This window comes from Homarus americanus, unplaced genomic scaffold (genome assembly GCF_018991925.1).
Source record: "Homarus americanus isolate GMGI-L3 unplaced genomic scaffold, GMGI_Hamer_2.0 scaffold57563, whole genome shotgun sequence".
Lineage (NCBI taxonomy): Eukaryota > Metazoa > Arthropoda > Malacostraca > Decapoda > Nephropidae > Homarus > Homarus americanus.
In genome coordinates, this window is record NW_024752597.1 from 212501 (window position 1) to 235640 (window position 23140).

The 23140-nt window shown below is 46.1% G+C and overlaps 1 protein-coding gene across 3 annotated transcripts in view; it reads left to right on the top strand.

The window, feature by feature from the left end:
* Positions 1-23140, top strand: part of LOC121855144 (probable serine/threonine-protein kinase DDB_G0282963) — a 72567-nt gene that overhangs the window by 36651 nt on the left and 12776 nt on the right. Inside the window, exons 1-3 of one of the 3 annotated variants that reach the window (XR_006086721.1) lie at positions 10266-10346; positions 12084-12192; positions 16042-16103. The exons of the other annotated variants lie outside the window; for them this stretch is intronic. The gene's annotated coding sequence lies outside the window, so the exon portion shown is untranslated. Of the gene's footprint in view, positions 1-10265; positions 10347-12083; positions 12193-16041; positions 16104-23140 lie in introns of those variants that run through there. 3 annotated transcript variants of the gene reach the window in all.

A 23140-nucleotide genomic window follows, 5' to 3' on the forward strand; every position in this document is an offset into this window, starting at 1 on the left:
GGTTAGGTTAGGTAAGGTTAGGTGTTTGGTGCAGTCGGAGTCATTTGTGTATTGTTATCGTGCGTCTGGCAGCCAATGCACAGTGTTTACGTGTTGAGTTCTTGCATGTGGAAAACTCTCTTACATAGCCCCCTGCCCGCCCACCCCCTCCACCTTCTGCCCCGCCCTTCTCTATCCCCACGCCCTCTTCCTCTACCCGCCCACTTCCTACTTCCCCTCCTCGCCCACTTCCTCCCCCGTAACCTAACCTAACTTCGGCTGATTTAAACCCAAACCTATATAACTACCTTCAAAATGGCCTCTCTAAAATACACTGAGCCTCCACCTATATACCTCGTCGTGGGCGTGAGTGGGCGTGAGTAGGAGGTAACAAGTCTACAGTAATACACAGCTCATGCCTTTGAACCGCCCACACAAGACAGATATTTACCATTTTCTGAGTGGCGCAGTTGTTCTCTCTCTCTCTCTCTCTCTCTCTCTCTCTCTCTCTTCTCTCTACTTAACTTAACCTCACCTCATTCTCCCTCCAACACCCTCGCTATTCCCTCTCTCACCTCATCCTCCCCCCTCTTCCCCACCTCCCCTCCACCACACCCCCCATCCCCCAGGAGCCTCAATCTAACACCGCCTTGGGCCAGGTCTTCAGGTCTTCAGGTCTTCAAGTCTTGTATTATCCTTCCACATGTGAGATGAATTTGTCACAAAGGGAAGATCCTAGAGGAGGGGATGGGAGGAGGTGAAGGGATAGGAGGGGGTGAAGGGATGGGAGGAGGAAGGGGTAGGAACGAGGGTAGGAGGAGGAGGGAGGGAAGAATATGGATAGAAGGAGGAGGAGGAACAACAACAACAATTACTACTACTACTACTACTACTACTACTACTACTACTACTACTACTACTACTACTACTACTAACATTCAGTAGTCTCTCCTACAAATATCTGTCTGAGTCTCGTTTTCCTTGCTATCCAATTCACTACGTCATAACATTCACTACGTCATAACATTCACTACGTCATAACATTCACTACGTCATAACATTCACTACGTCATAAAACTCACTACGTCATAACATTCACTACGTCATAACATTCACTACGTCATAACATTCACTACGTCATAAAACTCACTACGTCATAACATTCACTACGTCATAACATTCACTACGTCATAACATTCACTACGTCATAAAACTCACTACGTCATAACATTCACTACGTCATAACATTCACTACGTCATAACATTCACTACTAACATAACATAATCTAACGTAAGACTAACGTAACGTAACCTAACGTAACCTAACCTAAGACTAACCAAACCTAACCTAACTTAACCTTCTTTGTGCTTAATTGTGTATATGACAGACAGACAGACAGACAGACAGACAGACAGACAGACAGACAGACAGACATTTGATCTCATTTTATAAACCAGATAAAAACTAAAAAAACGGGTCACATTAACGTACCCAATATTACATAAGGTTTACATAATAGAGAGAGAGAGAGAGGGGGGGGTTACATAGTGGTTATATAATGTCCCTTTGTCTTCCTATATACGCTTTGTATTATAGCTACGCGCGTCACTTATATAACTCTACGCAATATACCCTTCACATGCCGTATGACCCGGATATAGTTTGTGTTTTTGTTAGAGGAGGAGAAATGTGTTTGTTTTGGTGTGTGTGTTTGTTTGTTTTTGTCTGGTATGATGTAAGAATGTCTGGAGTAGGGTGATAGGGAGGATGGGGGGGGTGTGGGGGGGGAAGTGAGATGAGGGGTAGGGTGATAGGAAGTAGGGAGATGGAGGAAGTAGGGTGATAGGGAGGAAGTAGGGTGATAGGGAGGAAGTAGGGTGATAGGGAGGGAAGTAGGAGATAGGGGAGGAAGTAGGGTGATAGGGGGAAGTAGGGTGATAGGGAGGTGATAGGGGGGGTGATAGGGAGGGAAGTAGGGTGATAGGGAGGAAGTAGGGGATGATAGGGGGGAGGTAGGGTGATAGGGGAGTAGGGAGATGGAAGTGGGAATAGGGGTGGGGGTGGGGGGAGGGAGTGGAAGTAGGGAGATAGGGGAAGTGGGGATAGGGGGAAGTAGGGAGATAGGAAGTGGGTGATGGGGGGAGGGTGATAGGGGAAGTAGGGTGATAGGGAGGAAGTAGGAGGAAGTGGGGATAGGGAGGAGTAGGGAGGAAGTAGGGTGATAGGGAGGGGAGGGTGCTGCTGCGTATGGCCTGGTCGGAAATCAGACAGTTCGGGGGGATGAGGGAACGCCATTCCTTTCATGTCCCCCTTCACCCTCATTCCCCCCTCACCTCCCCTCCCCATTCCCTGAGCTGGGTACGTTCTTTGTCGAGTAGATGAAGATAGAGTCGAGTGATAGGCTGGCTGGCTGTCTGGTTGTCTGTCTATCTGTCTGTCTGTCTATCTGTCTGTCTGTCTGGATGGCTGGCTGTCTGTCTCGTCTGTCTGGTTGGCTGTCTGGTTGTCTGTCTGTCTGTCTGTCTGGTTGTCTGTCTATCTGTCTGTCTGTCTATCTGGCTGTCTGGTTGTCTGTCTGTCTGGCTGGCTGTCTGGTTGTCTGTCTATCTGTCTGTCTCGATGGTTGGCTGTCTGTCTGTCTGGCTGTCTGGTTGTCTGTCTATCTGTCTGTCTGACTGGCTGTCTGGTTGTTCTGTCTATCTGGCTGTCTGTCTATCTGGCTGTCTGTCTGTCTGGATGGCTGTCTGGTTGTCTGTCTGTCTGTCTGGCTGTCTATCTGTCTGTCTGTCTATCTGTCTGTCTGGTTGTCTATCTGTCAGCTGTCTGTCTGTCTGGCTGGCTGTCTATCTGGCTGTCTATCTGGCTGTCTGTCTGGCTGTGTGTCTGTCTGTCTGTCTGTCTGTCTGGCTGTGACGTTGTTCCAGGTCTCAGGTGCGAGGTTCTCAGGTTACAGGTCGTACTCGAGGGGGTAATAGTCCTTGTACTCAGAGGTCCATAGTACTCTCTCTCTCTCTCTCTCTCTCTCTCCTTTTCCTCTCTATATTCAAGATTCCTTCCCTCCTCCCTCTCCTACCCTTCCCCTCTCCTCCCTCTCCCCTACCCCTTCCCCTTCCTCCCTCTCCCCTCCCCTTCCCTCTCTCCCTCTCCCCTACCCTTCCCCTCCTCCCTCTCCCTACCCCCTTCCCTCTCCTCCCTCTCCCTTACCCCTTCCCCCTCCTCCCACCTCCCCTTATTCCTCTAGGATCTGCAAGTGAAAGGAAGGGCAGTGACCTGTTTATTCTACTCCTTTGCTTCTCCTGTATACCGTAGCAGGAGATAAGGCACACGGTGATAACGGCGGGAGAGAGAGAGAGAGAGAGAGAGAGAGAGAGAGAGAGAGGGGTAAATAAGGTAGATAGTGATAATTTGGAGGAGATAGACCCTCACCCCACCACATAGGATACTCTCTCTCTCTCTCTCTCTCTCTTGACCTGACCTGATCTAACCTAACCTAACCTGACCTAACCAAATCAAATCTAGCCAATGAGAAGCAGGGGAGATAGATGGACCAATAAGGGAGGACAGTGTTTGGGTAAGATTTTATAGCGAGGGCAAGACAGTGTGTAATGGGATGGTGGATAGTGGGGGGGAAGGTGGATAGGTAGGGGTGATAGGGAGGGGGTGTAGAGGTGGTAGGGAGGAAATTTATGCAGGGGGTAGGGGGAGGAAGAGTCATACAAGGGTGGGGAGTGGTAGGGGGTAGAGTTAACTAGGCAGGGGAAGGTGGTGGTGGAAGGTAGTGGTCAGGGGGGCTGTCACCACATACGCACCTAACTCCTTCACTCGCCTTTAGTTTCCCAGAACTTGGAGACAAACGCACGCAATTTTACGTCAATAACAACCAACCTGTGTGTGTGTGTGTGTGTGTGTGTGTGTGTGTGTGTGTGTGTGTGTGTGTGTGTTCTGCCTCATGCTGTGTACTGTCAGCCACCATCATGCACCACTATAACTATCATGCACCACTATAACTATCATGCCATTATATTCTATCATGCACCACTATACCACCATCCACCACCACTATGAATCCCCATAACTCAAATAAGGTCATATAGTAACAAGGTCATTTACGACGCTGAGGTGACCTAGTGTGGGTCAGGTTAGGTCATATATTATGCCTCAGGGGAAGGGCTGGGGTGGGGGGGGAGGTTGGTTCTCGGAAGGTGTGCCGTTCTCACTCGTTCCTGGAACCTGGTGACCTGTGCTGCCCTATGAGAACGTTATTTTAGCTTGTGTAGTGAAGGTGAACGTTTGTTGTCTGTCTGTCTGTCTGTCTGTCTGTCTGTCTTTCTGTCTGTCTGTCTGTCTGTCTGTCTAGGGTCCCGCAGCGCCTTTGTCCCCCAATAATATACTCTATACCTGCTTCAGTGTCTCTCTCTCTCTCTCTCTCTCTCTCTCTCTAGGGGTCCTTCAGAGCCTCCGTCAGCCTCAGGTGAGTGTAGGTGTGAGGTGCCCCAGGTGATGTCGTACCTACTGAAGGGTTTGCTAATTAAGTGTGGTCCTCTTGTTCATTAGGGCCCCTCCACCTGCTCTCTCTCTCTCTCTCTCTCTCCTCTCTCTCTCTCTCTCTCTCTCTATCAGACAGGATGAACAGAAGATAATAAAGATATGAAATACACAAAAATTATTCACTATCATGTTAGCTGACAGGATGGGGGACGGGGGTAGGGGGAGCCACAGATAGATAGACTTTCATGGTGGGGGGTGTGTTGGGGGAGGGAGGGAGGGAGACACACACACACACACAGGCTATCATGGTGGTGGGGTTGTCATGATAGCGTTGTATGATATCTTAATTAGTGGTGTACCTGTATTGTATCACCTATGTATGGCTTCAGGTGATCTCATTATTGGCTGGGGAGGGAGAGTGTGTGGAGGGGTGGTAGGAGGAACAGAAGAGGGAGGAAGTGGAGGGGTGTAATGATTTTGTATCCTTTCGTCTCCCTTCCTTCCCTCCCTCCCATCCCTCCTCTCTCCCCCCCCTCCCATCCCTCCTCCCTTTTATGGTTCTATCCCCTCTTCTCTCCCACTATCCCCCTCCTTTCCCTCCCTCTCCCCCCACCTCCCTATATTAGGTCACATCAAACAAAGACAGGTCAACTTAGGTCAATCTATGTGGTATTATAACCTTATTTGACCCACATATTGGTAGTTCAGCCCAAAGTGTGTGGGGGGTTGGTTGTTTCTGTCTGGGGTCGTTTGTTGAGACTGTATTTGCTGTTGTTTTATTATTATTATTATTATTATTATTGTTGCTATTATTGTTGTTATTATTGTTATTGGTGTTGTTGTTATTGTCATTATCTTATTTTTTCTATCCTCAGGTAAGTGTGATTTCGGAACCATTCAGGACAGGTGACCCAGAGGTGAGTGTTATACCTGTGTAATGTATTAGTGTATTACAGACAGACAGACAGAGGGAGAGACAGGAAGACAGATAGAGGGAGACAGACAGATCGACAGATATTGAGAGAGAAAGAGGGGCACTGTGCCATTCGTCTCAACTCTGGCACTGTGACGTCACTGCATAGATTGAGTTTAACTAATCTGGGTCAAGTTGATTTAAAAGTCTGTGTATGTATGTCTGTAGGTATGTATGTATGTAGGTATGTAGGTATGTATGTATGTAGGTATGTATGTATGTATGTATGTATGTATGTATGTATGTATGTATGAGTGCCAGTGCAGTAGTGCCAAAGGAAGCAGGACTCAGTAAGGGCTCCAAGTGGCACTAACAGGCACTGAGGTGACACTTACGACGGGTGCCACTTTTCCCCTCATTGCTCCTTGACCTCTGCTTGGCACTCGGGGTAAGAAGGTGCCATGATGGTGATTGTTAGGTTGTTGTTATTGTTGATGTTGTTGTTGTTCTTCCTCTCCTCTCTTTCTCCTCTTCCTTCGTATATCCCTCATTCTTTCTATGTCACTTCTCCTTCTTCCTTTCTTCCTCTCTTTGTCTTCCTCCTCTCCTCTCCTCCCCCTCTCTTCGTCTCCACTCCTTCTCTTCCTTCCTCTCCCTCACCATCACCATCAAGTCACCATCTTTACTGACATTACCTTCCCGCGCTATTTTATCTCCCATATTTTATCTAGCTGCGTCCATTATCATGAGTGGCGGCCATGACGTCACGCCTTTTGGACGAGTTCATGTGTGTGTGTGTGTGTGTGTGTGTGTGTGTGTGTGTGTGTGTGTGTGTGTGTGTGTGTGTGTGTGTGTGTGTGTGATTATTTGTTAACTGGTTAGTATATGGGAGGCGTTATTGTTATTATTATTATTATTGTTGTTAAGGTCAGTACTGGGTGTTATCAGTTGTTATTAGAGCATAACTTAGATTATAAGTGATTTATTGACACTTATGCCAGAGAGAGAGAGAGAGAGAGTTGTGTTCTTTTTATCTCCAATGGGATTTTGATAAAATGTTTCTGCCCTGATATAACTCTCTCCTTCTCACCTCCATCTCTCCCTACTTTAACCCTTCACACCTCCCTCTCCCCCTTTCCCTACTTCACACCCCCCTCTCCCTGACCTCTCCCTGACTCAAAGGGAGAGATAAGCCTCAAGATAAGGCTCCATATATCAGGTATGCGAAGCCTTTAATTGGACAGTAACAACTCTTATGTAACGCTGTAACGCCTTTGTAACCATGTGGTACTTGTTACATAATGTGTTTTGCTGTTAGGTGAATGTATATAACGTTGGTGTGATTGGTAACGCATGACGAAGGTTTTATATAAATGGTAACGTAACACATTTATTGGTAACGCGTGACAAGTGGTATATAAGAAGTAACTAGTAACTTGGGTATTCTTGGTAACGTGTGACAAGGGTTTATAAAAATAATAACTGATATCATTGGTATTTTTTTGGGGGGGTAACGCTTGACAGGATGTTGGGTTAAGTTAGGAATGTTTTGTCGTAAGCTCACACAAAGCGAGTGGTGTGTCGTAAGGTGATACTATAGTAGGGAAATGCTTTAAGAGACAAAAATGACGAGAGAGAGAGAGAGAGAGAGAGAGAGAGAGAGAGAGAGAGAGAGAGAGAGAGAGAGAGAGAGATTAAATACACCATTTAACAATACCTTACCTGTAGACTGATCTTAATAAATTAGTTGACATAGAAATCATTAACTAATTAGGGTCGGTCAGGACAGGTGCATTCACAGGTAACGTCAGAGGCAGGTGCTTCTACAGGTGACGTGGGCAATTAATTAGTGACGTGTGTGTGTGTGTGTGTGTATGTGGTTTCTAGAATTAATCCCCCCCCCTCTCTCTCTCTCTTTTTACACACACACACACACACACACACACACACACACACACACGAAATGTTATGCAAGAGGGTACAGTAGACATACATACGGTACTGTGTGGTCATAGGGTGCTGAAGTATTTCCTGTGTGTGTGTGTGTGTGTGTGTGTGTGTGTGTGTGTACGTACTTAACCCATTTCTTGTGTATGTCGGTTGGGTTTTTCCCCCTTGGTTAACCTTTCCTTCCTCACCCTCCCTCCTTCCCACCTACCCCTCTTCCTTCCCTCCCTCCTTTCCTTCCTACTGCCTCCCCTCCCTCCTTTCTTTCCCACTGCCTCCCCTCCCCTTCCTTCCTATCTCCCCTGTGTACTGTGAGGCGAGGGTGACGTGAGGACCTAACCTGACCCAACACTAACCTAACCTAACCAAACACTAACCTAACCAAACACCAACCTAACCTAACCAAACACTAACCTAACACTAACCTAGACAGTGATTGGACGAATCTCTGTCACGGAACAACACCTGATTGGTCGAGAGAGTATACGCCGCTCGACAATGATTGAATGATGGATGACTGGATGAATGTCTGTTAGGTAGACGCATCGTTACTCATCCTACGCAACACGATACGCCTTTATACGCTCGTGCGCCACAACCTTGCTTAACGCTTCTCATTCATAACAATGGTGCCAAAGTCATCACGACACTTCTATTGACTCAGTGTTGCCAAATCAGCGTATTTCTTAGATCACCTGAAGATTAGACACCCCCCAGCTTATTTCACCTGAAGATTAGACACCCTAACGCTACCTAGGGGGAGGGGTTAGGTTAGGTTAGGGCAATGAGGAACACAAGAACATAAGAAAATAAGGAGTCTGCAATAGGCCGGTTGGCCTGTGCATGGCAGCTCCTAGAGTTACTACCACTCTCTATCATCCATGAATCTATCCAGCCTCCTTTTGAAACTTTCCAGCGTTCCAGCACTTACTACAAAGTTGCTAAGCTTGTTCCACTCGTCCACCACCCTATTTATGAACCAGTTCCTTCCTATCTACCTATCGTCCAGTCAGCATGAGGTGTTAGGAGTTATGTGTGTGTGTGAGTGTGAGTGAGGTGATGGGTATTTTTAGCGTGGGTCCCACTCCCCTGCCTAGTGGGACACCGCTTCTGGGAAAGTCATGTGTGTGTGTGTGTGTATGTATGTATGTATGTGTGTGTGTGTGTGTGTCATATATCTAAAGTACTTAATTGTGTGTCCCAGCTCAAAGGCTCACACTCAAGGCTCTCACTCAAGGCTCACACTCAAGGGCGACACGTAAACATCCTCCACATGGCGTCAGTATTGTCAAGTGTTACGCAAGTCTTACGCAACAAGTATTTGGGGTAACATTATACAGTGTTGAGGGGAACGCCGGCCTTATGGTAGGTACAGACGGCCGGTGTTGGGGATAGTACCACGAACGATCCTACTGACCTATTATATTATTGTTGTTTTTGTTATTATTATTATTATTATTGTTGTTATTATTATTATTATTGTTATTATTATTATTGTTGTTATTGTTTAAAGTTTGTGGTTTCTATGTCAGGTTTGGTGTGTGTGTGTGATATATAAACAGGGGTGTCTAATCTTCAGGTGAGCCAATTAACACATACACCTAGCCACATTAATTACAGGTAGGAGGAGGAGGAGGGGAGGGGGAGGAGGGGAGGGGGAGGAGGGGTAGGGGCGGGAGGAGAAAGAGATAGAGAAGTAATTATATTCCTCCTCACGCCTCTACAGCCACCGGGTACATGAAGGAGTTACAGACGTTCAGTACAGCTACCTAACCTAACCTAACCCTAATCTAACCTAAGCTACACTTACCTTAATCTAACCTGTGTGTGTGTGTGTGTGTGTGTGTGTCAGTTGAATAAGCCAGTTGATGTAATATAAGCCATTCCATCCCCTCTTGCGACACACACACACCCACACACACACACACACACACACACACACACACACACTAACTCTTTCACACACACACACACACACACACATTCTGCGTCTTGAGTTTGAAACAAACATTCTTATGCACACTTTGCCATCACTCAGTCCACTGCGTTTGTGTGTGTGTGTGATTGCGAAATGCTTTGTTTGTGTTTGCTGTCTCTGCATGTGTGTGTGTGTGTGTGTGTGTGTGTGTGTGTGTGTAGTATGAGGGAGAGTAATTCAATGAGTGTGGTTGTTTGTGTGAGAGAGAGAGAGAGGTAAAATAACCATTAACAAGAATAACGACAACAACAATAACAACAACAATATAAATAACATATCCTCCCAACACAGCAATTAACCAAACATTACACCATTACGTTATGTACACCAACCATTACACAATTTACTCTACCTCATAACGTTACGCACTACGTTATAATCAACTGTTGTAATATTCATCCACCCCGTTGTGTTATAATTTCCGGCATTTTAGCGTTACTTTTGAGTCACTCTGTGGATTAGGTAACGTGGTACATGTATGTTAATTCGGGTTCTAGTTTTACCTGAAGATTAGACACCCTAACGTTACCTGGGGATTTGGGTTAGGTCAGGTCAGGTCAGGTCAGGTCACATTAGGTTAGGTTAGGTGAAATAAGATAGGGTGTCTAATCTTCATGTAATTATTATTATTAATTTAGATTAGTGTTGCAATTATTAAAGTCATTCTCCATTGCAGAAAGACTTGCATATTTTGTGTGTGTGTGTGTGTGTGTGTGTGTGAGCGAGAAACAGTCATGATGTAAGCTAGAGACAAGATGCTGACTGGGAGAGATTAAAATATTTCCAGATGCTGAAATTTACCTGAATATACAGAACACCTGAAGTAATTAACCTTTAAATACGGTAATTAAGATTATTACTGTAATTAATTGCCTTTTGGGGGGGGGGGGTAATATGATTAGGGGGAGGGAGAGAGAAGGGGGGTGTGGTAGGAGAGGGGAGGAAGTGGTGGTGGTGGGGTGAGGTTTGAGTGAGTCAGTCTCCCTGGCAAGTCAGATCAAACCGCTCCGCAGTAGTGTGTCGACCGCGGTGGAGTGAAGGTGTGTGTGTGTGTGTGTCTGGTCGGGCTCTACTGCGCCACTCGGGAGAAAATTATTATTATTTTTTTTTAAATTTCCAGTGACTTCGATTCTCCCTCCCTCTCTCTTTTCCCTCTCTCACTCTCCACAATGTGTACTGACTGACTGTGCATTACTATGACACTTGCCTTGACACTTCACAATTTTGTTTATATCGTGTTAAAAGAACTATCGAGGAAGTGTCAGTCAGGACTTTGTCGAACATTGAACTCAGAAAAATTCTTGTTTACAATTTTTATATATAATGCTCATCCAAGTATTATTATTATTATGGTAGAGATTTTTTAAAAGAATTCTCAGGTATTTTTATTAAGTGATTTTGTGAAGGTTGTGTTGAGAAATTAATTAGTGTTATGTGAAGGTGTATAGACGTGTTATTTAAGAGAATTTGTGGCGGTCTTTGTAAACTGGTCTTAACTGGCATTTATTACTGATAAAATAACTTCCTATCAACTGGTCTTACCTGGTCTTAAAAGGTCTTTGTTGACGATATCAGGAACAACAATAAAACCACGTTAAGCTGTTAGTAGAGTCAGCATACTACCTCATCTGAAATACCTGTTATATAAAGGTGTAAAAATGTTACTCGTCAGGTGTACGTGTGTGTTGGTAAAGTGAAGTCAACATTAGTCTTTATTCTTACGACATACCTGAATCAGTGCATTGGAACATGAATACCTTGGCATTATCAAGGTATTCCCCCTCCCCTCCTCTCCCTACCCCCTCCTCCAACCCCTCCTCAACCCCCTCACCTCCACCCTCTTCCCTAAGCTTATTTCACCTGAAGATTCGCCCTCTCCTCCCCCCCCTCCCCCAACCACTAAGCTTATTTTACCTTTTGATTAACCACCCCGACGTTATATCGCTGGGGTGTGTAATCTTCAGGGGAAATAAGCTGGGTTGTAGGTGAAATAAGCTGGGGTGTGTAATCTTCAGGTGAAATAAGCTGGGTTGTAGGTGACATAAGCTGGAGTGTGTAATCTTAAGGTGTTCCGATAACTTATGAATGTCCATTGTTAAGGAATAAGCAGCTATGATAAGTTATCATAGTGGTGATAGTGGCGGTGGTAGTGGTGGGGATAATAGTGGTAGTGATGGCGATAGTGGTGGGGATAATAGTGGTAGTGATGGCGATAGTGGTGGGGATAGTAGTGATAGTAGTGGTAGTGATAGTGGTGGTAGTGATAGTGGTAATGGTGGTGGTAATAATGGTTTCACATCTAACAAGACTCGATATAACGGGACTTTCCTCTTAATAAAACCCGTTAAATAGACTGTTCAATATTATTGTATCACCTCCCCGTGTTATCTCAGTCCGGTAATAATATTTACTCTAGATAGCGGACGTTGTGGTCAGTAGAGTGAAAGACGGTATTACAAACAACATTCACTCGAGCTGTGTGTAAAGTTTGGCTTCGGATTGCATGCAGGAAGGGGAAGGGTGGGGGGGGGAGGGAGGGGAAGGGCGTGCCTACTAGGATAAATATTATGGTACCACCTGAATATTAGACAAGCCACCACCTCTCTCGCTCTCTCTCTTTATCTCTCTCTCTCTCTCTTTCTTTATCTCTCTCTCTCTCTCTCAAACTTATTCCACCTGTTGATATAAATACTTCTAGCGTTACCTCTGTGTGCGTGTGTGTCTGTGTGTGCGTCTGTACGTGTGTCAGTCAGTCACTACAGTCTCTTACTCTACAGGTTATATAAACACTCGTATACTGAAGTGTGATAATTAATTAACACACCTGTGGCTTACCTGGTACTTCCCCCACACCTGCATCACACACCTGTCTAATTACCTGTATTGGTGAGTATCGTTGATTTTTGGTTTTGTTTTCACATTTGTAACACACCTGTGGGCTTACCTGGTACTGTACGTCGCCCATACCTGCAGCACACACCTGTCTAACCTAACCTCACTCCCACACACCCACACCCCTCATCCACACCCACACCCCCCACACTCACACACACCCCTCACCCACAACCCCAACACTCACACACACCCCACATCCACACCCCCCACACTCACACAACCACACACACACACACCCCACCCACACCCCACACACTCACACACACCCCACATCCACACCCCCACACACACACCCCACATCCACACCCCACACTCACACACACCCCACACTCACACCCCACATCCACACCCCCACACTCACACACACCCCCAGACGCTGGAGTTTGGTGGAAGGAAGAGTTGGCTTGACCAGATTAGATTAAGTCGAGTGTAATCGAAAACATCCGGACAGAGCTTAACCTAACCTAACCCTAATACCAAAACGCTGGCTGGTCTCTCCCCCGAATCACGTGAGGATTAGGCTCCCCAGCTTATTTCACGGGATGATTAGGCTCCCCAGCTTATTTCACGGGATGATTAGGCTCCCCAGCTTATTTCACGTGATGATTAGGTACCCCAGCTTATTTCACGGGATGATTAGGTACCCCAGCTTATTTCACGTGAGGATTTGATATTACAGCTTATTTCACCTGATGACTAAACACCCTAATGCTAACCTAACCTAACCACAACCACCACACATTACCCTAACCACGAACGTATACTTGACTATGTTGATTAAAAGTCCCTTGGTCGGTAAATATGACACAAAGGGGAGGGGAAGGGGGTATGGGGAAGGGGGGGGGAAGGGAAGGGGGTATGGGGAAGGGAGGGTAAGGGAAGGGGTATCGTATTCATGCATAGTAACCACTCGCTGGGGATCGTACGCTATTAGGAAACTATCGTAACGTAAAGGGTGGATCCGACGTGGTGAATTAGTAGGGGGAATTTGTGCTCATTGTTTACTAAATGTCGTACGGTTTGAGGAAATTATCGTAACGAAGTCTTAGAGGCGGTGGTGACTTAGAGAAGGAGGAGGAGGAAAAGATGGAGAAGACGAAGAAGAAGAACAATAATAACAATCAAAGTCATAGGGGGAAAGACTAACTACGTCATAAAATCGTGGACCAATCACCGGCTTTGGTTTTAACGCGTTGCCAAATAACTATGATCCCCCAGTTAAAAATATCTGAACGAAAAAACAACAAAGCGATTAGTTAATCTTTTCGCCATTTATCATGTTTACTAACCTTTTGGACAGTTAATCTCTGTTAGTTTGTTATGAGAAAAATAGTGATTACGAATTTGTTAAGAAAACTCGAAATTGATGACCTTTTCATATCTGTCTCGGGATACGATTGAACCCGGGACGTTGTGGCGAGGCGATAATCACTCCTTCGTTATCCACCACACCGCAATTAAAGGTCATGTTTGGTAATTATAACGTAGTCTTTAATGAGGTGATTACGCGGATTACATGATGATTAAACACTTGGTGGATTTGGGTGGATTTATCTGGATTTTGTGGTGGATATAGGAAGCCGCGATACACATTCTTAAGCCTCCTCATATTACCTCTCTCTCTCTCTCTCTCATCCACCCCCCCCTTCCCCCCTCTCTCCCCACCTGTTGACCCTCCCAGTACCTATTAATTACCCCACACAGGTAACTCAGGTAGACGGACACCTGAGGCTGGGTCGGTCATCTATCCTTGTAGGGAGACATGTGGGTTACCTCCTTGGTGGTGTGGTGCTGAGGGAGGGTGTGGTGGAGGGCGGTATTAAAATCTCTCTCTCTCTCTCTCTCTCTCTCCTCTCTCGTTACACTGTGTACACTAGTTTGGTGTACACAGGAAGCGAGGAGACGTATTTCCCTTGAGTGTGTGTGTGTGTGTTTATCTCTGGTGTCTTCGAGGACGACATCTCGGTCTCGATGTGGTGAGGTTCGAGGACAACGAGAGAGAGAGAGATTTAATAATATATTCGTCTCTCTCACTCTATCGCCTCCTAATCCAATATAAGTCGGTATTAATATCGTAAAGAATGTTATCGTTATCTCTACGTCACTCCTGTTATCGTTTCTATATCGTGATTGGTGGGTGTTACGTCATGGTCAGGGTACTCTCTCATTGGTTGATGGGTATGGCTGAGGTGACGTCATTACTAGGGTGTTTTTTATTGGTTGGTGGTTATTGCTAGGTCAACGTCATTGCTAGGGTACTTCTTCATTGGTTGACATCATTACTAGGGTATTTTCTGATTATTTGACGTCATTTCTAGGGTACTTACTCATTGGTTGACGTTATTACTACATTTATCCAATCCGCGTGACTTTAATGAATGACGTCATAATTGAGGAGTCGACTATTGGTAGGACACATTCTCCAGAGTTGATCATTGCCCGGTGACGTCATTGGTTGGGTTTTATAGCCGTGACGTCATTGGTTGGGTTTATAGCCGTGACGTCATGGGTGTGGGACGGCTGCCAAGGGTCATAAAAGGAGAGTTATAGTGGCGTTTGACCTTGTGTATATGGGCCATTATGTAAGACAATGGCAATATGTTTCGTTATGTTTTCATATTGTCACGAATCTTGTTCATTAAGGATAGTCACGTGGTCCAGGTGCAAATACTAGTACAGGTAGACATACAGGTACAGGCTCAATTACAGGTACAGTTACAGATGATCTACAATACAGTTCCTTATGTTACCTAATTAACCCCGACATGGTTGTTTGATTCCCTCCCTCCCTTCCTGCTCCCTACCTCACTCTCACCTCACCCTGCCTCCCCACCTCACCTCTCTCCTGCCCCCCCCCCTCTCACCTCCCCCCCCACCTCCACCCCACCCCTGCCTCCCCACCCCCTCCCCTCACCTCCCACTCCCACCCCACCCCCACCTCCCCCACTCCCCACCCCACCCCCACCCCCACCCCTCCCCCTACCTCCCCACCCCACCCCACCTCCCCCCACCCCCCACTCCCCACCTCACCTACCCCACCCTGCCCTCCCCACCTCCCCCTTCCCCACCCCACCACCCCACTCCCCACCTCCCCACCTCACTCCCCACCCCACCCACCCTCCCCACCTCCTACCTCCCTCTACCCCACTCCCTGCCCCCACCTCCCTGCCTCCCTCCCCCCTCACCCCCCCCCCACCCCCTGCCTACACACACTCCCCACCTCCCCCCTCCCCACCTCACCTCCACTCCCCCCTACCTCCCTCTCCCCACCCCACCTCACCTCCCACCTCCCCACCCCACCCCCACCCCCCCCCACCCTACCCCTCCTCCCCACCTCCCCTGCCTCCCACCCTACCCACTCCCCCCTCCCTCCCCACCTCCTCCTCACCCACCTCATCACCTATCCCTGCCTCCCCACCTCCCTGCCTCCCTACCTCACTACCTCAATCACCCCCCCCCTCACCTCCCTCCTCCCTACCTCACTCCCCACCTCCCGCCTCCTCCTTCACCTTCTCCCTCCTCCCCCCCCCCATGGCCGTGTCGAAGTGTTGCCAATACAAGGTTTTGTTTTGTGGTCTAACTTACCATTGTTATTTGTAAGCAACTCCTCCTCATTCCTCTTCTCTTCTTCCTCTTCTTGCTTCTTCCTTCTTCTTTCTTCTTCTTTGTCTTTCTCCTTCATGGGATATTATTATTATTATTATTATTATTTTATTATTATTATTATTGTTACTACCACTACTACTACTACTACCACTACTACTACAACAACAACTACTATTATTACTACAACTATTCCCTCACCACCATTAGCATCTCTCACCTCTCACCTCCCCACAGGTAAGATCAGCACACCTGCCCGTGCAGAACAGAGTGTATTGCCCTTACCTGCCATTACAGTGGTGAGTATACTAATTACAGGTGTTCTTATAGGTACAGTGGTGTTATAGTTATTGGTGTTTATAATAATTAAGGGTAATCTTATCTGTATTTGTTTATATAATTACTCTTGGTTTGGTAGAGACATTTATATATATATACACCTGTATCTTCTTTACCTACCTGTGTGTATGATGTATATAGGTCAAGGAAGGGATTTGTATATTTATGTGGTTAGGTTAGGTATTAGTAAAAAATCAGGTCTTATAATTTTAAATATATGACTTTTTTTTTTTTGGTTCAGGTGTTCAGGGTTTCGAAACATGATTTATTTCTCGCTTCAGGGGTTCATTATTTAAGGTTCAGGGTTTCAATACGTGACTCATTTCCCACTACAAGGGTTCAGAGGTTCATTATTTAAGGTTCAGGGTTTCGATACGTAACTCATTTTCCACTACAAGGGTTCAGGGGCTCATTATTTAGGGTTCAGGGTGTCAATAGGTTCAGTGTTGATGTATGACTCATGTCTCGCTTCAGGGTTCAGGGTTGTTTCGGGTGTTGTAGACCTAACCGTCAGGGAATTCTTGGAGGGTGAGTCACGGGGGGGTCGTGTATGTGTGTGTGTGGGAAGACAAGAGAACAAATGCCGGTATTCTCGCTGACACCAACTGGAGGAGCATCGAGGCTACCATTATCCCTGAACAACTACGCTGGACTGGCCATGTTACCCGCCTGGACGACAGTAGACAGCCAAAGCAGCTATTTTACAGTCATCTAACGAATAGTAAACGTAACGCTGGTGGGCAACTGAAGAGGTATAAGGATAGTCTTAAGACAAACCTGAAAAAGTGCCATATCGACCGCCTCACCTGGGAGACGATTACTCCACACCGTAACCCTTGGAGGAGCACCACACAAGAAGGTGTCAATACTTTCGAGTTAGCCCGACTGCAGAGCGAGGCAGACAAGTGCCAACGCCGGAAAGACGCTGCTGCCGCCCCTCCTGCACTAGATGTAGCCCTCCACATGTGCAACATCTGTGGACAACCCTGCCGGTCCCGTATCGGCCTCTTTAGTCACCTTAGAACTCACCAACGAACCTGTAGGTGACATCCTTAATAACTCGTATCATTGTATCACAGCTGGATGATCGTCATACATGATTCTCAGTGACAGTAAAGTAGTGGTAGTAGTAGTGTGTCACCTGGGGTTGTATAAGAGACGTGACCACCGCACAGCCTCGAGGATAACCGGTGCTGGAGGAGGAGGAGCTAGTGGTGGTGGAGGAGGAACTGGTGGTGGTGGAGGAGGAACTGGTGGTGGTGAAGGAGGAGGAGCTAGTGGTGGAGGAGGAACTGGGGGTGGTAGTGGTGGCAATAGTAAGCCGCGATGTACACTACTTACACACGACCCAGCCCCGTCGCCTCAATAACCTAACCTAACCTAAACATAACCTACATAAAACTAACAATGAATTTTCTCCATCTGAAAAAAAAATACTTTAATGACTTCAGAAACATTTGGGATTATTTTCTGTAATTATATATTAACCTTGTACCTAAAAACTGATCAAAACACTACCCGATTATAGGTCAAGGATGCAGTAGGAAGTATTGTCAATATAATTTACCTTTACGCCAAATTATAGGGTCATCATAGCGGAGGAATATAAAATGGCGGCTATATGATATTTTTCACTATTTAAAAATAAAAAAAATTATGCATGAAAAATGAAAGATGATTTCTTTATACACGCAGAAATCACTGACAGTATAAAACGAAAGGTGGAAATTTGGGTTCACATTCTTCTAGATGTAAAAACTAACATGGAAGTGAAATTGTTGTGGGACAAGTTTTTTTATACGTGGTGCTGCAGGGGGTGGTAAGGCGACTTCTTGTGGGTTACTGGGTCTAGGTTAAAATATACGCTTAGTGAGATGCTTATATATTTACGTTTGAGTGTTAAATAAGCTGGGGTATTTAACCTAGCCTAGCCTAAGCTAAGCTAATCTTCACGTGATCATAATATAGAGTAACTTCCTGTGTGTGTTATGGATGGCGGAAGTGTGTGTGTGTGTGTGTGTAACCTCGACAAAACGTGTTGATCAATGAGGTGTTAGTGTAGGAACATAAGAAAATAAGGAGTCTGCAATAGGACGGTTGGCCTGTGCATGGCAGCTCCTGTCGAGAGTTACTACCACTCTCTATCATCCATGAATCTATCTAGCCTCCCTTTTGAAACTTTCCAGAGTTCCAGCACTTACTACAAAGTTGCTAAGCTTGTTCCACTCGTCCACCACCCTATTTGTGAACCAGTTTCTTCATATCTCCCTCCTAAACCTAAACTTATCCAACTTGAATCCGTTGCTCCGAGTCCTATCCTGCTCGGATATTATAAAAAGTTTATCTATATCGCCTTTATTGATTCCTTTCACCCACTTAAATACTTCTATCATATCTCCCCGTACTCTTCGTCTTTCTAGGGAATGCAAGTTTAGTTTCTTTAACCTATCCTGATATGGAAGGTTTCTAAGTCCCGGAATCATTTTTGTCATTCTTCGCTGCATCGACTCCAGTGAATTTATATCCATTCTATAATAGGGGCACCAGAACTGAACCGCATAATCGAGGTGCGGCCTGACTAGCGCAAGATATAGTTGCAATAAGACCTCTGCACTCTTGTTACTTACACTTCTAGATATAAAACCCAATACTCTGTTTGCCTTATTTCGAACATTAACGCACTGTTTTCTAGGCTGTAGGTCCGGGCTTACAAGTACCCCTAGGTCTCTTTCACAAGTCGACTTCTCTAGGTTGATGTTGTTAAGGCTGTATACACTATCAGTATTTGTTCTTCCAATATTAAGTACGCTGCACTTGCTGGTGTTGAATTTCATTTGCCATTTTTCAGGCCACCCCTGCAGTTTATTTAGATCCTCCTGTAATGCATTTGCATCCTGCCCTCAATTAATCTGCCGCCCTATTTTGGTGTCATCCGCAAACTTGCTTATGTCACTGCTGATCCCAGTATCTACATCGTTTATGTAGATTATGAACAAGAGTGGGCCTAGTACTGACCCCTCGGGAACCCCATTGGTTACACAGCCCCACTCAGATTTAACACCATCTACGCTGACCCTCTGCGTTCTATCGGTGAGCCATGATTTTATCCAATTTAAAACTTTCCCCTCGATACCATGAGCCTTAATTTTTCTCAGAAGCCTCTGATGCGGTACTCTGTCAAACGCTTTGCTAAAGTCTAAGTAAATAACATCGTAATTTTCGTCATTATCTACTACCTCGAAGACTTTCCTAAAAAACGTTAGCAGATTTGTTAGACAAGATTTTCCCTTTGTAAACCAGGTGTGTGGGGGTAAGACCAGGTGTGTGGTGGATAATCAGTGCTTAACGTATGTATGTAGATCTTTGTGTATTTGTGTGTGGACGTATTACTGTGGCTGTCTGTGTGTGCGTGTGTGTGACAGTGAGAGAGAGAGAGAAGGAAGGCCACACTTTCTCTCTGCCACTATTGTCTGTCTGTCTGTCTATCTGGTGAGGAAAGAAAATGCTCCGCGATCGTCACTACTTAACACAAGCTGACCATCACACGCACACTCCCTCCTCCGGGCATAGGTGACATAAATCCAGTCTTAATTTAATCTCTAATAGCGCTTCCTTACTGCTTAGGTTAGATTAGGGTAGGGTTAGGTTATGGTAGGGTTAGATTAGGGTAGGGTTAGGTTATGGTAGGGTTAGGTTAGGTTATGGTAGGGTTAGGTTAAGGTAAGTTAGGTCAAGTTAGTTTACTATATACAAAAAACTTGACTACACATCAGTCAGACTATGAGAGATAACAGCTGCAACATCACCACCATAGGCCTATCGCTGCGCCTATAAATAACACACCAGCCAATCAATAGGCCTATCCGGGAGCAAGATCAAGGTCAGTGACGTCATCCTGTTCCCGCAAAGTGTTTTAGTGTGCGTGAGTGTGTGGGGGGGGGAGGTTGAGTGTGGGCGTGTGTGTGTGTGTGGTAAAGGAGGCGTTCATGGAATGTCTCTTAGCCTAAATTATCAAGTGCAATGCAACCCACACCCAACCCACACCCAATCCACACACAACCCACCCCCAACCCACTGCATCCTAACCTAAGGAAGGGAGGCTTGGGGGAGAGAGAGGGGTGGGGGGGTAGGCTGTATAATTAAGTGTAGGCCTATGTGAAGTTTTAATTCAGATCGAGACTTCTCACGTGTCTATTATTGAAAGCTGAGAGACGGGGAGGCGAGGGGGGTATGTGGAGGAGGAAGGGGAAGAGGAAGGGGAAGGGGGTTAGGCCTATTAGAGGTCGGAGGGGTAGGGTGAGAGAGAGGAATGGAGAGAGAGAGAGAGAAACAGGATGGAGATAGAGAGAGAGAGAGAGAGAGAGAATAACGACCTTGAAGTAACACCAACGGGGAGCAAGACAATGCCAAGCTAGAGTAAATGATAAGGTTAATAAGCATAAGGTTTTGGGATATAATAATAGCCCTTACTGCTCTTGTTGTTGATGATGGTGGTGGATGGGTCATGTGTTTGTTATCTGGCTGGAAATACACACACACACCTCACACACACACACACACCTCACACACACACACACACACACACACACACACACACACACACACACACACACACACACACACACATATACTTTCACACTCTCTCTCTCTCTCTCTCTCTCTCTCTCTCTCTCTCTCTCTCTCTCTCTCTCTCTCTCTGTACCAACTCGTCTTGATATTTTGTGTGTGTTTGTTTGTGTGTGTCAAGTGTGTGTGTGTGTCAAGTGTGTCTTCTTACACTTGAGTAACACTTGACAGGTCCTCCTCGGCTTGCTGTTGCCACTTCAAGTACAACCTTCTTGCACTTGAAGTATTTATTGTTATTATTATTTTTATTATTATTATATATTTTTTTTAGTAGTAGTTGTAGTGAGTGTGTGTAGTAGTAGTAGTAGTAGTAGTAATAGTAGTAGTAGTAGTAGTAGTAGTAATAGTAGTAGTAGTAGTAGTAGTAGTAGTAGTAGTAGTAGTCGATCACGCCATGGTGTGCAAGAAAGGGGGCTTCATATGCATGAGGCATGACGAAGTAAGGATCTCACAGCAAACAGTTGAAGGAAATCTGCCGTGATGTCAGGGTAGAACCGACCCTCCTTCCATTGGACGGTGAGAATTTCCAACATAGGACTTCAAACACATCCAACGAAGCCCGTGTTGACGTCAGTGCTCGAGGATTCTGGACGCGGGGACAGCGAGCCTTCTTCGACATCAGGATATTTGATCCCATGGCCGCATGTCACCGTAACTTAGCTCTCGATGCTGCACACAGGAGGAACGAGAACGACACGATAAGGGCATACGGGGAGAGAATTCAGAACGTTGATCAAGGCAGCTTCACTCCTGTAGTGTTCACAACCTCTGGTGGGATGGGACCAAGTGCAAGATGTTTCTACGCCAGACTCGCGGATAGGAGGTGCTATCCGAACAGAAGCAGCAGCCCACAAGTTATTAGGGTTAATTTTAAGGTAATAAAATGGCGGCGAAGGTGTGACTAAAGGGGGAGGCTGGAGTATTGTCATCATCATCACTACCACCACCATCATCGTCACTACCACCACCACCATCGTCACTACCACCACCATCATCATCACTACCACCACCATCATCATCACTACCACCGTCATCATCATCACTACCACCACCATCATCATCACTACCACCACCATCATCATCATCACTACCACCACCATCATCATCATCACTACCACCACCATCATCATCACTACCACCACCATCACCACAGTGGGTAAGGTTGGGCATAGCAGCTGGGTACCGAGTGGGTATAACCCTCTCTTGGGGGCGGGGGGGCACTGAAGGGCATGTCGTGATAGGTCAAGAGTGCCAAGCGAGGCACTCTAGAGGATGTTGAGTGCCATTTACGAAATACCGGACGATATAGTGACGATATAGTGTGTTTCAAGAGGTCAGAGGATATTGTGGCATCTTGTGTGTGTGTGTGATGGGGACAGGCAGCAACTCCCCCACCTCCTTCACCCCCTCCTTCTCCCCGCATCCACCTCCTCCTCCCCCACCTTCCCCCCTCCTCCCCCCATGTTCTCGCGGTTACCTTATACGGGTATACAGGATGTATATGGGGGGGGGAGGGGTGTTACTGATACGTGTGTGTATGGGTGTTGTTGATGTGTGTGTGTGGTAAACAGATAATATTATGCAGTACAGACGTCAACTATCACCCCCCCTTCCCCTCTCCTCCCCTCCCTCCTCCTCTCTCCTTCTGTCTATCTCCTTATCTCTGTCTGTTGTTCTTCTGTCTCGCTTGTCTCCTGTCTACTTCTGTTATTATTACTCTGTCTATGGAAGTGACGTCACAGTTAAAAGTATGAAGAGCCCTGTATGGCGTAAATATCAGTGACGTCACAACCAAAATATTGATGACGTCACGGTTTGTACTCTAGATGAGGTGACGTCACGACAGGGAGTCATAATGTTGTCAGGGTGTTAACAAGTGCGTGAAGGACAATCTCTCTCTCTCTCTCTCTCTCTCTCTCTCTCTCTCTCTCTCTCTCTCTCTCCGTCATATTGTGTCATTTCCCGAGCCAATGTTGGTCCCTGTTCCCGGCCGTGTTCTTACTAATGTTGATTTATTACCCGTAACCGAGGCAATTTTTTTTCCACGCTTGGAGTCTCTGTATAATTTTGACGCCATTTTGTGGGGGTGGGGGAGGGTTGAAGTGGTTTAATGTTTGTCTTTACTGAAGGACACACACACACACACACACACACACACACACACACACACACACACACACACACACACACACGAGGTCGTCTACAGGTAAACAGCCTTGGATTGTATCTCATTAGTCATAGGTGCTGACGAGGCCGCAGGAGCATAGTAGTGTCAGCAGCTAGAGAGAGAGAGAGAGAGAGAGAGAGAGAGAGAGAGAGAGAGACAACAGGTAAGCTCCCTCATTAGTCCCCCACCTTACACACCTGTTAA